The sequence below is a fragment of the Scyliorhinus torazame genome, chromosome 5 (genome assembly GCF_047496885.1).
Source record: "Scyliorhinus torazame isolate Kashiwa2021f chromosome 5, sScyTor2.1, whole genome shotgun sequence".
In the NCBI taxonomy this organism is placed as follows: Eukaryota; Metazoa; Chordata; class Chondrichthyes; order Carcharhiniformes; family Scyliorhinidae; genus Scyliorhinus; species Scyliorhinus torazame.
Window position 1 is genome coordinate 286,380,645 of NC_092711.1, and position 20,980 is coordinate 286,401,624.

The following is a 20,980-nucleotide window of genomic DNA, read 5'->3' on the forward strand; positions in this document are numbered from 1 at the left end:
CCTCAGTTAGGGGTAACAAGCCTTTCCTGTCTGCTCTGTCAAGGCCCCTCATAATTTTGTACATCAGTGGTTCCCCACTCCCTCTTATGCCCCTCCTTGCTTTTTGTTAAAAATACCACAACAGCACCTCTTCCCTCACTGCACAAAATTTACTCATTCACCAAATACCATGTTTAGTGCTCTGTAGGAGTATGCCGTGTTATTTGCTCCTTACATTAGCAAATGTTTCCTGATACGTATATATACAATAGCAAAAATTCCAAAAACCTGCATCATCCAATCGTGAATCAAAAATATAAATAGAATGCATTCAAAATGTGTAAAGCCTCTCAGGCCAAAGTTTGGAATCCATAAACCACTTTACAATCCTTTCACCTGTGTCACAGTTTAATCAATGTATCCAACACATGAAGAAAGTACAGAAATATTTTACCCCACAAATGTCCCCTAATTGAACTATATTTCTTGCAAGTTATTACTGTGCACGTAATATGCTAACACAGGCACAAAAATTATGCAAATAGCAACTGCAGTTAAGATGTAGAGTATGAACTATTGACCTGCATGCATTAGACATGACGGAGTGTATTCTAATGGCCACAGTCTGCTGTTATATTTGAATCAATGAGCTCGGGCCAACAGTTCAGCTTATTATAGCCTGAAAACACGAAGTGTTGGCTCATTATTTTTTTCAAAGAAATGCACCAAAACCTATTTCCACGCAGCAAATCACAATTACTGTTTCATTAAATTTATATTATGCATGCACATATTTAACATAGATCAACAATTACATTGTTAAATGTTCCTAACCTCCTATCTTCTTCGTATACATTCCAAATCGCATGGACAAGAAAATGCCTGCAATTCATTTCAACGGTTTTCATTTATGCGTTGAATATTTCTGAAACATTGGCATAGAAACCTCACATTTCAAAGCAGCTTTAAAAAAAATCAACTCTGCACCATTTTTCAGCACATTTAGGCAAATGTTACGAGGAGATTGTTTCAGAGATACTTCGATAGGTATTGCAGGACTTCATTAATGATACCATGGTTATCTCGGGGTGGAAATGTGATATTATGGTACTGCATTAACTGAATTAGGTATCTTACACGTGTTATGATCACAGCCACAAATCTGACATATCTCTATGACACTCAAAGCACTGTGCCTTACATCCCATTAAAGTGGAGCTTTGACTTGAGCTTCCGTCTCATTCCAAATTTCCCTGCAGTAATGGCTAAGATCACCTACCTTACTGGACAGCATGGCATTATTTTTGAAAGGTATCAAACGATGCATGGCGTTACAGGTAATCAACTGAAAGTTATTTCTTGATAAGTTGGCAACAATGTCACAATCCTTAATCCATTAGGGAAAATGTAACTGGGTACTAAGGGCATGCAAGAGACTAAATACTGACAGGAAGCATAGATCATAGAATTTACAGTGCAGAAGGCCATTCGGCCCATCGAGCAGAATGAACTGCTCCCAGTCATCTACATCAAAATAATTTAGATTTGTTTTCCTGAATTCATTCCAACTTTTCCTCAAAGCAAGGACTTATGCTAAGACACAGTTTCATGGTTCCCAGCAACCTCATTCAAGTTGCTTGTTCATTTGTGAAGTTAGATGGTGAGTGCTGGTGGGCTATTCAACTGGGACAGATTTTTGGGTGGATCCCACTCATGCCCTCGCCTGTTGTGCATTTTCTAGCTGTTCTGTGTAGCTCAATATCACATATGTTGTGGCTGGATTTAGACTAGACCATCAGGGGAGCCGATGGAAACCCTTTATATTGTAAATGTTAACAGATATCAGTAATAATCTTGTGGTGATTTATGCCATTTCTCTTGGATTTCCAGATACATACTGCACAAAATTGTAACAGATGATTGGAAGAACCTCTGAAAATTCCACCTCTATGACTTTCCTGTTTAACTTCATTGGGGCATGTGAAATGCCCTGAAGTAGATTTGCTGTCACTCCCATTCCTTCACATAAAATTCCCAGAAGCCTAGCTTAATTCATGTATAATATTTTGAACATAATCCACTTGCATTATATTAAACATTGCAGATTCATTGTACATCACAAGTTATCTCATTACTTTACAAACATTCTAAATAACCTTAATTACATTTGAGAACAAACTTTCAAACAAGCCAAGAAATACAGAGCAGGATTCGATATAGATTTTATTCTTGTTACATTCCCTTTCAGGGTTATGTATATCTGGGCCTGAATTTTAGGCCTGGTGGGGGAGCGTCCCTGGTGGGAGTGCCTGCGATCGGCTCCCAACATCAAATTTATGCTGGCTGGCCAATTAACTGCTGGCCAGCATGAAACGTGCACTGAGGGAGGGGTAGTGCTGCTGGCAGGGGTAGGAAGAGAGCAGGCACCGGGATGTATAAGGGTGCAGGTGGGGCTTCTAAATGAGGCTACCTGAAGGCTGCCAATCATTGCTCAACAATGATGGATAAGGCACAAAGTGACTCTGTTAACATCCGTCCATCTATAGTGCGCAAGGAGGTTCAAACCAATCTTATGTTGGCGTATGACCTGCGGCTGCATACTTGAGGCAGCACGGTAGCACAGTGGGTAGCACTGTTGCTTCACAGCGCCAGGGACCCGGGTTCGATTCTCGGCTTGGTCACTGCCTGTGCGGAGTCTGCATGTTCTCTCCGTGTCTGCGTGGGTTTCCCCCGGATGCTCTGGTTTCCTCCCAGAAGTCCCATAATATGTGCTTGTTAGGTGAATTGGGCATTCTGAATTCTCCCTCATTGTACCCAAACAGGTGCCGGAATGCGACGACTAGGGGATTTTCACAGTAACTTCATTGCAGTGTTAATGTAAGCCTGCTTGTGACACTAATAAAGATTATTATCTGGAGCCTCAGGGCATTTCTGATAATGGCAGCAGGTCCTCTCCCCCACTGCCAATGACTGCCGCATCTGAGGAGTGCAGCGCCATGGCACGGGACTCTCACGCCCAGACGAGGTCTGCACAGGCACTGGCGACCAGAGGCTTGCCACCAAGGTCATCAAGGCCGATGGGGCATCAGAGTCAGCAGCCTTCCTCCAATTCAGCTGCCAGCAAGGGGGAAGCATCAAGACGTAGCACTCACAAGCGCAAATTTAAGTCACTATGATTACATAAGAGATCCGGAGGTGATTATTTTTTCCTTGCCATGTTTGATATGCTGCATGCATATCTCTCTCTTCAATTTTAAAATTTTAAGTAATCTTCAATGGCCTTAGTGTGCTTTATGCAATTGTTAGGGGAGAGGCCTAGAAAATCGTGTGACACACACTTAATGGGTTGCAACGTTTATTTGAAAGGTCGGGACATGAGTGGAGCATGATAGGCATGCCTCGTCAGTGTTGATCAATAAGGAGGCATTCACTTGCCATCATTTTGACTTCTTGCTTTATGTCTTATCTGATAGTCCTCTGAATCAAGGCCTACCTGGTTACCCTGCCAGCCATAAGCTCCTCAATTTGAGATCTTGCTGCTCCTCCTGAGGCCAGTCAGGCTGTTCCTCAAATGCAGCACTGGAGTCGTCCTCTGCAGCCTCTGGAACAGCATCAGTGTCTTCACCCTCCAATGGTACCCTTCTTGAGAGGGCCAAAATGTGTAGGTTGCAGCAGACTGCAACAATAAGGGAGGCGCATTCAAAAAAATATTGCAGTGCTCTCTGAGCAGTCCAGGCAATTAACGTTCAACATGAGCAGGTCTATGGTCCTTTCAATTCTTGCCCTTGTGAGGGCATGACAGTGGTTGTAGCTTTCCTCACCTGCAGTCCTTTGATATCTCAGCGACGTCATGTCATCTTTTCAGCAAATAGCCTGTGTGCCCAAGTAGCCACCCACCCATCCATGCTGGAGCAACGACCAGTCTTGGCAGCTGGGAGTGACTAAGGATGTGGGCGTCATGTTAGCTTCTTGGTTTCTAGGCACAACTCTGCAATATCTCGCTCTTGAGGTCACACACCATCTGGATATTTAGAGAGTGGGAGTCCTTTCTACTGACAAAGGCAACTGGCTCCCCCACTAGTGTCATTATGGGCACATACGTGCAGTCACTAGATCCCTGAATTCTGGGAAATACTGCAAAATTAATAAAGGCTCTTGTTTGTTTTGCCTGGGTGGCCTCGTCTGCCCTGAAGTGAATGAAGGTGTTGTCCAGCGTAATACAGCTGTGGGCAGTGGTTTGCAAGACTCCACCGAGATCTCCCACTGACCGCTGAAGCGAGTCGGAGGCATAAAACTTCAGGTGTCCTATCACCTTCAGAGCCACTGGCATAGCGTGGCCTCCTGCACAATTGGAGGCTACTTTCTGGCTCATTAGTTATTTAAATTTAGAGTTCCCAATTCATTTTTTTTTCCAATTAAGGGACAATTTAGCATAGCCAATCCATCTGCCCTGCACATTTTGGGTTGTGGGGGGTGAGACCCACACAGAAATGAGGAGAATGTGCAAGCTCCACGCGGACCCTGACCCGGGGCTGTGATCAAACCCTGGTCCTCAGCGCTGTGAGGCAGCAATGTTAACCACTGCCCCCTTACTGGCTAATCATATCGCCGATAGAAGTGACAGTGCCCCTGGAGAAGCAGAGCCTTCTTCGGCACTAAACCTCGGTCATGTCCAGGATAGCATGGTCATTGTCTGTACGTTCTACATGCTGGGTATTGGGACCTTCTCCGGACCCTTCTGCCTTGCAAATCCTACTGGTCCGCCACTCCCTTCTGACTGTGCATCTTGGTCCAGAGAGCAGACTCTGGGATGGTGCCCGTGGACAACAGGCCTCCTCTTCATTTTGGCCTCTCCTCCTCTTGTGAGGTGGACCCTCCAGCTGAGTAGCGGACGGTAGAACTGTGATTAGCACTGTTGGTTCACAGCGCCAGGGTTCCAGGTTCGATTCCCGTCTTGGGTCACTGTGCGGGGTCTGCACGTTCTCCCTGTGTCTGCGTGGGTTTCCTCCGGGTGCTCCGATTTCCTCCCACAAGTCCCAAAAGATGTGCTGTTAGGTGAATTGGACATTCTGAATTCTCCCTCTGTGTACCCGAACAGGTGCTGGAATGTGGCGACTAGGAGCTTTTCACAGTAACTTCATTGCAGTGTAAATGTAAGCCTACTTGTGACAATAAAGATTATTATCATTACATGTATGGCCTGATGGTTGCACAGGTTTTTGCACCGAAGGGGCCTTTCTGCTGAAAGCCTCTGCAAATGTTTCCCAATCCCCAAATTATCGAAAAGTAACCAAACAGTGTCAGAAATATTCTCTCACAACTAAAATTCACAGTAAAACTCCTAACTCCTCACCCTACCAACGTTGTCTGGGCCTTTTATCCCGCCCTGGATGTAGTACTAGTGAAAAACATGAAGGCCACCTGGCTGATTGGACCATGCCCAAAATTGGTGACACGGTGACACAGTGGTTAGCACAGCTACCTCACAGCGCCAGGGACCTGGATTCAATTACAGCCATGGATGACTCGGTGTGGAGTTTGCACATTCTCCCAGTGTCTGCGTGGTTTACCTCTGTGAAAATGAAATGAAAATGAAAATCGCTTATTGTCACGAGTAGACTTTAATAAAGTTACTGTGAAAAACCCCTAGACGCCACATTCCGGCGCCTGTTCGGGGAGGCTGGTACGGGAATTGAACCGTGCTGCTGGCCCGCCTTGGTCTGCTTTAAAAGCCAGCAATTTAGCCCAGTGTGCTAAACCAGCCCCTTAGTATGCTAAACCAGCCCCTAGGTGCCTCTAGGTGCTCCGGTTTCCTCACACTGTCCAAAGATGTACCAGTTAGGTGGATTGGTCATGATTCGGGCGAGGGAGTGGGTTTACATTGTGTACCTTGTGTTGTCCTATTATATATTTTCTGTTCATGTGCTAAATGATCTGTTTGAGCTGCATGCTGAAAAATACTTTTCACTATACCTCGGTACACGTGACAATAAAAAAATACAAATCCTAGTTATAGTGTTATATAGTTATATTAGTGTTCTTTCGGAGGATCGGCGAAGACCCGATGGGCCGAATGGCCTCCTTCTGCAGTGTAGGGAATCTATGGACATAAAAGCCCAAGGGCCAATCAAAATTGCTGTCAATTAGTATTTGAATGGATTTAATTGGCCCTTTAACTGTTAGTGGGGGACTTCCGACTTCTCTTGCATCCAGCGACCGCGATATTGCGAGATGGCGCGATGATATCAAGACGCCCTCCTGACATCATCGCGCCCCATTTCACGAATGTTCGTGTTCAATGCACGTCCGCTCGGCAAATGAAAAATTCTGGCCCTGGTTTCTGTTTCATCTCTCGTGTGCAGCCCACTGAAAATCCCACTAGTAAATTCAATAGAATTAAAAGAAGCTGGGTTTGGTGGGAGGGTGGGATCATTGTTATTGATATGGAGATTGACATTATATTTGTTACTGATTATTGTTGGGTGCAAATTTGGGAGAAAATGTGAAAAAGGAGAATAAAAATATTTTTTTTGAAAAAGAATTAAAAGAAGCTCAGATGCATTGATAATGAAGCAACACTGCATAATATTGCAGCTCTGAAGCTTCGTATATTTCCCCTCCGTAAAATCAGTTCTTTATTCACATCTAACTAAAGGCCATCATGTTCTCTGTTACAATTTCTTGATTTATTGCAATGCTTTATCATTACTTTCATTCATTCAACAATGTAAAACCTGTCATTAATTTTGCTTTCTGCAACAGCCCGGGCCAAAATTTATTTTTCAGCGTGACTGGTCCCAATTCCGTCTGTATAGGAGATTCAGGCACATAGAATTTCATAGAATTTACAGTGCAGAAGGAGGCCATTCGGCCCATCGAGTCTGCACCGGGTCTTGGAAAGAGCACCCTACCCAAGGTCAACACCTCCACCCTATCTCCATAAACCAGTAACCCCACCCAACACTAAGGGCAATTTTGCACACTAAGGGCAATTTATCATAGCCAATCTACCTAACCTGCACATCTTTGGACTGTGGGAGGAAACCGGAGCACCCGGAGGAAACCCACGCACACACGGGGAGGATGTGCAGACTCCGCACAGACAGTGACCCAAGCCGGAATCGAACCTGGGACCCTGGAGCTGTGAAGCAATTGTGCTATCCACAATGCTACTGTGCTGCCCGGTACGGATGATTCTGGTACGGATTTCAAAGTCAGAGGCTCAGAAATAAAATATTGATTTTTCATCAAGGCTATATGGATTATGCTCTTATAAATTTTGCTCGGTGTTTTGCTCTGATTTCTTTTCAAGGTCTCTTCTCTTTTCTCCTACTGTCCTATTTATTCTCGTCTTCCAACTGAACAAGAAGCATGCCTATAGGATCAAGCATTATAGTGGGGTGGGGGTGGGATAGGGGGCTGATGATGTGGGCAATGGGAAACACAGAATTACTACACCCAAAACTTGAAAAACCAACCCGTTTGTGGTCTTAGCATGGCAGTGCAGTATTTCTTAGGGGTTGTCTGTTATTGGGTCTCTGATAAACTCTCGCTAGGTTTCCTTCACACCATTTTCCACTCATGCCTTCCCCTTAAATATTTCCTCTTTTTGTCAGTCACTGAGTGAGTAAACTTGATCCAACTCCTTCTTTGCCACACAAGAATTATGCTGTAGCTGTTGTATATCCTTCTGAATAGCTGCAGCAGTGCCCAGTCATGAAAAAGATGAAGGGCAAAAAATTGATATGGAGCTGTTTACAGGCACGGGGACCACGATTTTCTGCCATGTGCCCGAACCCACTACCTTAGTCCTAGACAGCAAGCAAAATGCATGCTACATTGTCATTTATTTGATTTCAGCATGTAGACTAGCTTAACTCATACTGCTAGCTGGATACACACTCAACAAGGGGCAAAGCAGCATGTGAGTCAAGCAGATATAACAGATAATCTTCAGCTCTTAAAGGCAATCTGTCCCCCTTAAAGGGAATCTACAGTGAATCAAAGGATTGGTGACTGCAGCATTTGGAGACCAGGCAACTAAAAATAGCAAAGCAGAGATCTGCACGGTTCACAGATGTTTGCCGAATCCCTTGGTCATGGAGATTTACAGGAGGAAACACACCACTTCCGCACAGAGCTAGTGACCTTCAAAGAATGTCCTCCAAAGGCAAAGGAGCGGGTGGACAGGGAGATCAATGCAAGGGGTCTGTACATGAGGGTCTGGCAACAATGCTGCAAAATGTTTAATGATATCAGGCAAGTGGTTACGGTCAGTGAATGCATCCTTGCATGACATCTCCTACCCACTTCACCTCCAACCTCTCACACTGCTCAATACCCTGTTCACATACAACAGCATCCTTAGCACACAGAATCCATGCCTAACGTTCAGACATTACATCTCACCCACGTTCCAATGAGGCCAGCTGCACATCTTTCAGCCTCCACACACTCTTAGCTATTCAGCCGTGGCAGACGTAACCTCAAACACTGTGCCGCACAATCACTGACGTTCTTACCACTTGAAAGATAATGTAGCTCACAATAACAGGGAGCAAAGAACCAAAAGGGCAAGACCTTCATTCCCTGAGCCTGAGGAAATAGTGATTCATATTTTGACACCAACAGTGACAGGGCCCGTAGCATTTAATATCAACGAGAAGATTTAGGGTGACAATATGTTATTGCCTTCTCCTGTTATCTGTCATGATGAGTTAGCTGCAGATGATGTGACCATAGGCTTCATGTTTTCCACCCTAACCCTCTCCTTCCGATCTTATGCCTATAGATACACAAGAACTGTCACATAACTATCTTCATCATCCGCTGAAGGAAGAGCGAGAGGAAGTCAACAGAAGAGATGAAGCGGTGGGAGTACGTGTCCATAGTGGTTAGCACAGTTGCTTCACAGCTCCAGGGTCCCAGGTTCGATTCCCCGCTGGGTCACTGTCTGTGCGGAGTCTGCACGTGCTCCCAGTGTCTGCGTGGGTTTCCTCCGGGAGCTCCGGTTTCTTCCCACAGTCCAAAGATGTGCAGGTTAGATGGATTGGCCATGCTAAATTGCCATTAGTGTCCAAAACGGTTAGGTGGGGTTACTGGGTTATGGGGATAGGGTGGAGGCTTGGGCTTTGGTAAGGTGCTCTTTCCAAGGGCCGGTGCAGACTCAATGGGCCAAATGGCCTCCTTCTGCACTGTAAATTCTATGATTCTATGACATAATCAACCGCAATACTGGCACTGTGTGTACTCTAGAGGCTAGTACGGAGTTGGAATCTGCGGCGAGTCTGCAATCAGGCTGGGGAAAAGAATAGCTCATGTGTCAGATCTGCTTCAGGGACACAGACAACCTCCTTCCACAGTCATGGAACATGGTGGAACGTACTCGCAGGGCATTGCTCAGGGTTTGGAGTCCACTCTTTCCACTGTGTAAGTGATGGCCAACTGCATGACAGCATTATTGGACTTACCCATGATGTAACATTTAGTAGCCACTATCAGCTTTACCTGCAGAACTGGTGAAAGTCTCAGTAATGCAGTGGGAGCTGAGACAGAAGATCAATATGTGTGGCCATGCAAACTCAGACGAATGCCATTATTGTTGCCAATATGAGTGAGGTTTCAGGTTAGCACAGCGGTCCAACAATCTGGCCTTCAGCAGGTTTGATGGGGCACAATCCCCAATGAAATGGCAGCGGCTCCGTGGAGCACAGACCTACTAGCTTTTCTCAGAGTGAATGCATTTGTGCTCCCACCATTGCCACTCCACTGCTGTTGCCAAGCAACCCAAACTGCTGCCACGCATGCCAAGGTGGTACAGTCTGAAGCCAGGCATTCAAGGCCCAGAGCTGCTCGAAGGCATCCTGCAAGACAATTCTCCCCCAGTGAAAGTCAGCAGTCATTCATGTAACATGTATAATTGGGCACTCTAAATTTAAACAAAAAAAAAATGAACAAATGGCTTGCAGCTATTGGATTTGAGGGGTTGAAATACAGGTCACAGCTGTTCTCCTTTCAGAAATGGCCAGGTGGAGCTTCCAGGTAAGTGTTACATGTTGCAGCCACAGGAGTAGCACTGTGTGGAAGCACCAGAGAAAATATAGGCACCTGAAGGCAGGGACTAAATGAACGTACAGGGATGAGTGCACAGTTTTGCTTGTTTAATGGGATGTATTGTCGGATAAAGATGTAAATGAAAAGGTTTTGGTTAGTGCCTTTTAGTTTCAGATATTGGCCAAGGGGGTGCTGTGATGGAGTGTCTCAGGTCAATGTTACACTAGGGAGTGGTGAACTCATAATGGCACGGAGAAACTGTCCTATGAGAACCAGTTTATGAGCATGTGCCCCCCGACAGCCCATCAAGAGTGAAGGGGTCCAGGTTACATCCACGCTCCCACCTCTTCTTCTTCCTCCTCCTCCCCTCAACTTGCAAATTCCTGGTGACAATGGCTGTGCATCAAGGTGGCCATGCTATGGAAGATGCAGCTGATCACAGTGAATTTGGACCCCCACACTAGCATGCACAGGTGGGTAACCCATAGGTGGCCTACGCAGCAGAAGCTGACTGCTCCACGGTGTTCATGATGGCTCCGTAGCTTTCACTATGGGCGGGATACTCCATTTGGGAGATTATTTGTTCCCTGCCGGAGGAGAATGACAACAGATTTGCACTTATGAGTGTAAGTCATTCAAACCAGTGTACGTAGAATCATAGAATTTACAGTGCAGGAGGAGGTCATTGATTGCAATGTAATTAACACTCTTTGATGTGGTTGATGTTTGTAAATATTGGGGTTTCTGCACTTAAAGTGTCATTCATCCATGAAGGGAAATGAATGAATCAAGGCTGTAGCTGTTTTGTGGGAGTGTCAATCACAGTCCACTACTAGAAATGATTAAATGAGAGTGGCATGGTGGCGCAGTGGTTAGTACTGCTGCCCCATGACACTGGGGTCCAAGGTTCGATCCCAGCCCCGGGTCATTGTCTGTGTGGAGTTTGCACATTCTCCCCGTGTCTGCGGGGTCTCACCCCCACAAACCCAAAGATGTGCAAGATAGATGGATTGGCCACACTACATTGCCCCCTAATTGGAAATAATAATTGGGCACTCTAAATTTAAACAAAAAAAAATGAACAAATGGTTTGCAGCTATTGGATTTGAGGGGTTGAAACACAGGTCACAGCTGTTCTCCTTCCAGGAATGGCCAGGTGGAGCTTCCAGGTAAGTGTTACAGCCGTAATTATTTTCATGGCCCCTGTCTGGACTGCTTTCTAACTTCCAGACAGGGGTCTCTTTTCTGGGGGAGGGGGAATCTGTGAGGGAGCATCCCTTTAGTCAGTGGGTCCCTCTGGGAGGCCCCTGGGTGGGGGGGGGGATGGGGGAAGTCTGGTAGTGCATTGTAGGGGGGGGGTTAGTCCTCAGATGGACTTTGGGGGCAACTCCCTTAAGGGGCCACCACCTTAGCCGCCGCGAGGACCACCACGTCAAACTCACGTTTGGTGTGACCTGCAGTAATCCCCGCCCATGTGATTCCCGGCCCAGGGAACCAGAGAATCACGGAGGACCGGAGATTAGAGTGCCGGTCCGCTAAACGGATGCAAATGGATCACTAACACCCATTTGCATTCATTTATATCCTTCAGCTGGCACATGGGTGTGAACCTCGATTCCACCACCAACAGGGGGTCGGAGCATCATTTTTGGATCAGCCCCGCCGAAGCCCGGTCCCAATCCCGATTTTTTGATTCTCCGCAATATTGCAAAATGTGCTTTAGGCCTCCCCGGGCGAAAAATTCACCCTATGCGTGTTGTCCTCATGTGGTCAGGTAGCCATTAGCCACCAAACAGCCAGTCCTGTTGGAGGCCCAAAGATGATGTAAACAGCAGTCTGCCTCAGATCAAAGGCATTTTCCAGCTGCCAGAATAGCGGGCATTTCCAGCTGCCAGAATAGCGGGCATTTTCACGCTCCAACTGCAAATTAATTGAGTAAAAACCATTGCGATGATTCTTTCTCTCCTCACTCACAATGTGGTGCCAGTATCCTACTATCTTCACAAAAGCCACATGTTGTTTCACCCTGCTATTCCTGGCTGAGGGAGAATGCAATCTATTTACCTCTCCAGGCATAAACGGCCTCGGTCATCTCCCAGGTGCATCAATGCATGGCGTACATATAGATGGAGGATATCTCACCAACTTCTGCCTGGAAAGATCTGTTGAAAAGAACTTCAATGCCTATCGTGTATTTTGTGGTCACTGGAAAAGTCATCTTCACTCTGCTGCAAGTCTTCAGATTGTATGAAAAATACGGTTCACCTCCTTGTTGAACCTGAATCACCTCTGAAACTACTCCTAACTTAAAGTAAGATACAAGAAGTGATCTAAAAAAAAGGCAAGGTGGGTAGGGCCTTTTGTGCAATGTCCTCCCCATTCTCCAACCACTTTGCAGAGATTCCATTTCTGTAGACTTTAATCCATTTCTTAGTCATTCTGCAGATAGCAGAGACTCTACAACCGCATCCCCTGATACCTCATGCACAGCTGGGTCATTTAATCCTCTGGCCATCATGAATATTAGTAGCTGTTCAACACAAAACCTCCAAAATGAAGCTACAGCACTTCCACTAGCTTTGCCACAACAGAAGTAAGTCAGCAAGTTGGATGCCTGGCTCTTTAAATGTGCTGGTAGGGGGTTCCTCATGTTGCTGAGCGCACGTTCAGCTGACCAGCCCGAGGGGTCATGCATACACCAGGTTTGAAAGATACGGGCTTATTATGTCTGATTTATGTCACAATTGGAGCTCTCCTTACTATACCGACACCCTGCCCTTTGTGGCTTCGAGGACTCCGTAGATGCTGCAATGATGCTGCAGAGTCCAAGATCACAGCTTGAATTACTATCCATTAAAAAGAGTGCAAGTAGATCTAAACTTAATATCTACTCTCTTATGAAATGCTGAGTCATTATAACTAGCCATCTAAACATCATTATGTTAAGAACAATTATTAATAAACATGTAGGCAGACAACCAATAACTTTACTAAGAAGTCTTCAACTTAAAATACTTGTTAAACAAAAAACGTTTGTCAGAAAAAAAAGAAATGGACTTGTCTTAAATACAATCATTTATATGCCCCACTGAAACTGCCAGCTTTCCAACAATGCTCAAGGACACTAATAACAGAAGGAAAATGTACACAAGAGTAGAAAAATGGCTTGCTCTCATATCAATTGCTGGTTCAATTTATGATTCCCTCATCTCATCATCGCATTGTCTCCGGTTCCTGCGATGACAAACCATTTAACAATTCTTAACTTTCTCTAACATGCAAAGTCAAAGAATTATCTGTTCTAGCCTTGCTTCTGCACTCCTGTCCAGAATACCAGACGATCCTTCTTATCTGTTAGGCAATCCTTCTCATTGCCAGACTCCAGTCTCTCATCCATTAGAATATTTAGTGATAGACATTGCCCGCTGAATGTTCAGCTCCAATTCTCTATCCATCCTTATTACAATACATAATTTTACATTTGTGCTGTGTTAAAGTGAAAACAAACTGCATTGAAATTAAGACGTTTCACGCTTTCATCCTACTTTATCTAATTTTGTCCCAGTACGTTAACATCTTGAACTCCAGAGCTACTTTAGTTTTACCTTACCCTATAACATATCTGTTTAAACAACCCAAGCTTGGGGTCATCAAAGCACTGTGATTTAATTTGTCTTCATCTACCATTTTGACTTCAGTGGTTTCACACACAATGGTCCTTGACTTTAACCTAGGTTTCGCAACCACAAAAAAGTCTGCAAAAAAAATCATATTTCCTTTTAATGTAGAATTCTTGAAAGCTTTCTGTATTCTTCTAAATATTAGCTTTTGATGTGCATTTCTATACATTCTTTACATATGTTTCTATGAAACAAATCCTCCCCTATTTGTCCTTTATTTCCCCCCTGAAGCCTTTTCATTTTGCTGCTTTTGTGGTGTCTCAGTCCTAGAAAAAAATTAAAATCCTTTTGGAATCAGACACTGAAATGGTGACATGAATGGAAGTAATGTACTATTCTGGAACAAAATATGCTGACAAATAATGATGGGGAAATGCAGTAGTCAAATGATCCAATAGTATGCCTGTGGTAACTAGTAAAAATTCTTTCAACAAGGTGGGCAGGGTTTGAGTCAAACATTTACTTACCATGCAAGATTGTTGATGTTTTGTTGCTTGGTATCAATTCTCGAAATGGTGAGCTGAGGACAGTACTACAGTAAGGTACAGTGAAAATACTAGAAACACACGTAATCCAAATGGATGTGACGGATATCAAAAAACAATGATGGTCTTCACTATCATACCTTCTCATCCACAGCAATCAGCTCATGTGGGCCAACAGAATGGATGATAATTTCAAGACAAAGATCAGGTGGCCAATAGGCCTTTAATATACTGAAAATAAGGGCAACCCTAAAGGCCATTACATAAATTGAACTCAACTCTACGCTGTTATCAGAAACCGTGCACAATATTTTCTCGGTTTTGGAAAATGGTGACATCGCCTGACTTGTAAATTATAAAGGAAGACTTGCATGTTTGGAGCCAGAAGCAATCTTTTAAATGGCTCAGCTCAAACAACTTAAAGGAAAACATTCGATCAATTCAGATGTTGCAGCACATTTCCAATACCTTAGGGTTGTCATTGATCAAAAATATTTAGTGATAGACATTGCCCGCTTAATGTTCAGCTCCAATTCTCTATCCATCATTGATCAAAAATAAAATACACCAATCCCACAATTATACAAAATGCAGCAGCCAATTTTCCAACAGCAAGGTCCCTCAGATAGCAACGTGTTAATGATCAGATAATCTGTGTTCAGTGGTATTGCTTGAGGGATAAGTATTGGCCACGACACCAGGGAGAAGCCCCCAGCCCTTCTTCAAAATAGTGCCAAGGGACATAGTACATCCACCTGAGAAGGCAGGCAGGGCTTTGATTTAACATCTCATCTGAAACACAACGGAGGGGGACTCTCCGGTCTTGTCCATGGTGGGACCTGTTGCATGTGAGAATGGAAAATTTGGCGTTCCAGCCAAAACTCCATTCACGTCAGCGACACCAGAAAATCCCAGCCACTAAAAAGGACGGAGGATTTCAACCAACACTTCAGATGGTGCAGTGTCCACCTAACATTTGGCCTCAAAGCCCAGGATTGGGACTTGAACCTACAATCTTCTAACTCAGAGTAAAGTAAAAGTAAAGTCGCCATAGTCCCAGCTGACCATTTGCTGCTTTCCCTTTGAGAGGGGCAAGGTTGAGAGGGTGAGCCTTCACAAAAAATGCTACCAAATGAGCCACAGCTGACACTACAAGAACAAGCTTACCTCTGATATGTTACAGGTCTTCAGGATATCACACTCAAATATCATTCATGTGTTGTATGAACCACAAGCTGTACTTTATTGGTGTTACAACACAGGGGATATTTATTGAAGGAAATCTAATCACTAAATGAACAGATAACTCAACAAAGCTTCAGTCTTTTTACTTACATAGGGTCGCAAGAACAATATTAAGTTCCTGCAAGTGCCACTATTGTTTATCAACAATAAAATGAAGGAGTGACAAAATGCTACTTTTCACCAGTAAAATAAGGTTTGCATGCATCTTTGGGTTCATTTTGCTTTCAACTGAAGAAATTATGACAAGATGAGCCGGCTCCATATTAAAGTCTCTCAAAGAATTCAAAAGACAATGAAAAAACAACTCTACATTTTCATAAACAATTTACATCACTACACAGTCAACAGGATATATTACATAATACAAAGATTGATAGCCAACTCTTTGCCAGTTCAGGATCTCAATTTACCCTATGCCCTGAAAGAAGGTTGCTCAAGTGGATACCAAGCTTTAGCAATCAATTCTTCAAAGACAGGGGTTATTTAGTTCGAAGTGCATTCATATTTCTCCATTTTATGTTATTTGAATTTTGAGGGCTGGAACTTTGGAAAAGGCTGATTGGTGGATAAGTCCGATATGGAAGTCAGAACACCAAGATCAATTACATGGAATTACACAGAAATTGCAATCGATAAATAGCATAGACAATTTCAAATACCAGTATATCAATGAGAACATGGTTTTAAAGTAATGAGTGGCCCCTAATGTTCCATTAACCGTATCTACAAAGGCAAGTCTGTACATCCAGTCCTAAAACATGTGATCTACAATTAATTAGTATTTGCCTATCATGAGTCTTACCCACCTCGGAAATTGTGTTATTCAAGGCTTACAGTTTCTCCACTTTCTTCTGCAGTTTGAAACTTCTCTCTTCTTACTGTATTAAAAAAGTCAAAAGTTCAATTAATCTAATGCTTTCAGAAAGCAAGGTTTGAAGCTTTTTACTCATTTTCAATGGAACAAATAGTCAACTATTTTCTTATTCAAATAAGTAATGTGGTGTATGGATTTCAGTGCCAGTGTGATGTCAGGTATATATAGGCTATATGTTGCAATGATTGGTGTATCCTATCAAACAGCACGTCCCGTCAGCTGTTTGCAACAGGCAAAGACCGACCATACTCAACCAGCCTGTGCTTATAAAACTCAAAACTTAGTGCTCAACGTTAGATGTGATTCTGTGATTAGACAACACTTGCTAAACAATCCTGATTATGCTGTGAATTACACTGACAATAATATAAGATTATCGTCAGGCTCCCAGTGTGACTCACTTACACATGCTAAAGGCTATATCTAGTCACATGCAGGGCCCTATCCTTTGCAAACAGAAGGAAAATGTTCACCTTTTTCAACTAAACAAAAGCCCCTGCTTCATTCCCCATGGCAATGCCTTGACCAAGCAGAGTTAACATGCCGGGTTTGAATTTAAGAAGATGCTTGGCAGTTAACTGTTCTCCAAGACAATGCTTCTACCAATTAGAGTCCACTTGCCAACCAACCTCTACCATTTTTCATGCAGTATAAGTTGCTGTTCCCTTTGAGATTTGGTATTCTTGCGAATCTGACCTGATGAAAAGCTTCAACAGCATGTCTTTTTCAGCCATACTCAAGTTCTGTACTATCAACTGACAAAAACTGCACATAAATTATATTATACAAGGTATAGCCTCCAATAACACTCCTTTTAGCATCATTAACCAACTCATTATGTTTGCCATCAAGATAAAATAATGGAACATTTCTGACTCCAGTTTTACTGTCAAACACTCCCAGATTAGGTGCAGGATAATGAGAAACCAGCAGGGCAATGGGATTTGTTTTATATTTCTATGCCAAAGCAGTTGCACATAATAGCTAAAAGATCTTCTTCTGTGCCATGAACCTTTATGATGACAAGGCCAAACACTCAATAAAATTTAAATAATGAAATGTATGTGACTATTGCCTTCAGCTGGAGGCTCTACCTTGTACAATTTCTACTGATGTGCAGAAATGATTAATCAACAAGGTTAATTGATCAGGGTTCAAATCAATTATCAAAAACTATCATATCAACAGAAATTTAAATAATCAATAAAATGACTTGCCACAGAAACACACGTCAGTTAGTCAATCAGATCTTGTTGCTAAGATACATTACATATTGAGATAAAGCATTGATGAAATGTTCTAACCCCTCACAAAATTCCTTCTCTTCCGCTGTACTTTTGGCACCCAAAATATCTTTCTATCGTCAGCTTTTTTTTCTCCTGCACAATGCCCTGTTTTCTTCTCCATTCTACAATGTGCTCTAAACATGGGAAGTGCTTTGGAAATTAGGTGGTAGGTAATATGTTTTTATATTTACTAACAGAGCAATTGGCATTATATGTGGGCCTAAAAATGATATGATAAAGCTTGGATGCATTAAAAATAGCATTAACATGCAACTCTAGTCAGGCAGCTTTGTACTTTATCTTGCTTGAATGTATTTAATTACATTCTCTCTCTCTAACTAGTCAATAAAATAACTAATACCACAAATTGTCAATAGACCATATAAATTACATTGAATGATTTGGTTCTAAATAGCCTACAGAACCATAGGATTGCAATTTAACGTACTTTGCTTGTCATAGGAAAAATCAAGGATGGGGGAAATCAATTCATCATAAAAAGTACTACTAACCACTTTTCCTTCTCAAGGAGACAATACTTGCACAATTAAACAACAAAAAGGACATTAATTATAGATACTGTTCACTGTTGGCATAGGCTTTTCTTCACAAAGATAGATTGGGGAGGTGTAAGTCAGAGACAATTAACTTCATCATGTTTGCCCCTGGGCATGACTCTGTACCCAACAACAACAACTTCAATTTATATAGCACCTTTAATGTAATGAAATGTCCCAATGGGCTTCACAGGAGGGTAACATAAGGAGACATAAGATCAAATGACCAAAGCTTGGTCAATGAGGTAGGTTTTAAGCAGTGTCTTAAAAAGACAGTGAGGCGGAAATATGAAGGTAGATATTCCAGCGCTTTGGGCCGAGGAAACTGAAGACACAGCCTCCAATGGTGGAACAATTACAATCAAGGATGCACAAGAGGCCAGAATTAGAGGAGTGCAGATATCTTGGAGAGTTGCAGGATTGGAGATTACAGAGAAAGGGAGGGTTAAGACCTGGAGAGATTTGAAAGCAAGGATTAAAACTTTTAAATCAAGATGTTGCTTGATCGGTGGCTTATACAGGTAAGCAAATAAAGGGGTGATAGAGGAAAGTGGGGCTTGCTGCAAGTTAAGACATGGTCAGCAGAGAATGGGAATGATATAAAATCTACAGAGGATAGGATCCGGAAGACTAACCGGGAGTGCATTAGAATAGACAAGTCTAGAGATAACCAAGGTATGAATGAGCAATGAGTTTCCATAATATCAAAGTCACATATTGTGAGACCTGGCATTACATGCTATTGTGTATGCAAAAGCAAAACTGACTAATGTCAACAGTATCCATTTAAATTGGAAAAATTAATATTATTAAATACAAGTGCCAATGAAACAAGGAGCACACTTCAATAGCAGAAATGGTGAGTGGCGGCGAGTTCAGCTGATAAACAAAAACCACTTGAGATGTAGCACTCTACAACTTATAATATCTGAGCCCCTTTACTGGATTATTGCTCTGCAATTTGACACCGTGTACGGGGATTGCACTAACTGCACCTCTTCCAGTGTGATACTGAAGAACAGGAGTATTAATCTGAAGATGCTAAGAAAGGTAAAACAAGAATTAAGGAAAATTTAAAATAATAGTTTCTGTAAAGTATACTTTTGGAAGACTAAAGAAAATAAAAGTTGCATTTAAAACTATTGTAATTCATAGAGCTGTGAATTTTCTGCCGGAAACATTTAATTGCATCCAACAGATAAGGCACACGATTGCACTATTTTATACTACAAATGTTAGCTTATCATTCAATGCCCTCCTGCATTTCAGTAACAAAACTGAAGGATGTTTGAGATACAGACACTTTGTACTGTTTCTTTCCTTCAGGGCCAGGGGAGATGCTTGGTATGTTCTATTCCTCTGTGTATAACAGATACTGAAAGCATGACCATCTTTTGCCAAGTCCAAAATGGGCAATGGAATGAAATAGAATGGGATCATAACTCCACTGCTGACATTTTTGTTTTCGGCAAACTGAAGACAAATGAAAATCTTAATCATTCATGCTTCTACAGCAGTAGGTGACACAGTAAGCAAGAATTAACTTTTCAATGCATAATTTTAGTGCTCAACGTTCAACTTAGTCATTTCCAAAAGCAGCATGCTAATACAAAACTGGGTCAAAGCCAAATCCATGGCAATCGTTGTGATACACGGTGTTGAGTCACCCCTGACATTCCCTAAATTGGTTTAGTCTAACACAACCTTGGAGAGCATTCACCAGGGTCCCGAACTGCCATCAAGAAAATATGAACAGATCACAGGATTTTAAGAATGACTTTCTTTCAACCAAAGTCTATTCTCTCCCCCACCAACAACTTTTTTTAGGTACCCCTCAAATTGTGAGAAACAGCAAAAAAATACTGCGAATGCATCCTCAGGTGAACTGTCACAGCTATGGAGAGTATAGAAAACCGAATTCCGATGGTTAAAAAAATGCTTCAAAGTTGGTAAAGTACAGGACCGAATAGATCAGAGAATCTATCGGTAGCCTCTCAAGTAGCTGCTAACCTGAACCTTGAGCTGTGCGGTGTAAATTCGGCCACTCTTGTTGGGAATCAAATAAATATTAAGTACCAACGTATGAGAGCAGGCTTGATCATGGTCTGCCTCTTGGTTTGATGAAGCTTCTCTGCATCAAATGGCTTCCCTTTGGCTCCCCCTGATTGCTGCCTTCCCATGCCTTCATTCGGAAAGAGTCGCAATGGTGGGATTTGATTTTTTTTTATTAATTCTCCCAGCCTTGGCGCAGATGGTTGCAGCCATTGTGATCAGTGTTTAAGCAGACAGCACAGTCGGGTGCTTTCTCTCTCTCTCTCGCTCTTTTACCTGATGCACTTACTGCTCCATTGGTCTGATGGAGATGTGAGGATGGGTTAAAGTCACCTGTACCTGGCTGATGAGGATGCTTTTTCCTGCTGGGATCTTCATCTTTTCTGAGGGTGCTGGCCCGGGGAAGCGAACTTCTGGCTGCCGCATCTGGCTCCCGGCGAGAACCAGCTCGCTGCCCGCAATGGGCAGCGCGCATGCGGCTCCCAGCCTGGGACCACCACCCACTCCCACACACACATATATACACTGGCTTAAAAGGGCAATGCACCTCACCGCTTGAAAAAACCTGCTGGTTGCCGAACAACTGCATCTTCGATTTGCAGGGTTTTTAGTTTGTTTTGGGTATAAATAAAATGGGATCAATGATATTTAGTTCGACCAATGATTAGAGAGAACAGTCGGAAAGAAATTACTGCGGATGCTGGAATCTGAAACAAAAATAAAAAATACTGGACAATCTCAGCAGGCCTGACAGCATCTGTGGGGAGAG

At 43.0% G+C, this 20,980-nt stretch overlaps 1 protein-coding gene across 1 annotated transcript in view; it reads right to left on the reverse strand.

The window, feature by feature from the left end:
• Window positions 1-20,663, reverse strand: part of LOC140421177 (actin-binding protein WASF3-like) — a 125,782-nt gene extending 105,119 nt beyond the window's left edge. The window contains exons 1-2 of the mRNA XM_072505671.1: window positions 20,551-20,663; window positions 16,249-16,320 (exon numbers count right to left, since the gene is read on the reverse strand). The gene's annotated coding sequence lies outside the window, so the exon portion shown is untranslated. The remainder of the gene's footprint in view (window positions 1-16,248; window positions 16,321-20,550) is intronic.
• Window positions 20,664-20,980: the final 317 nt, after the last annotated feature.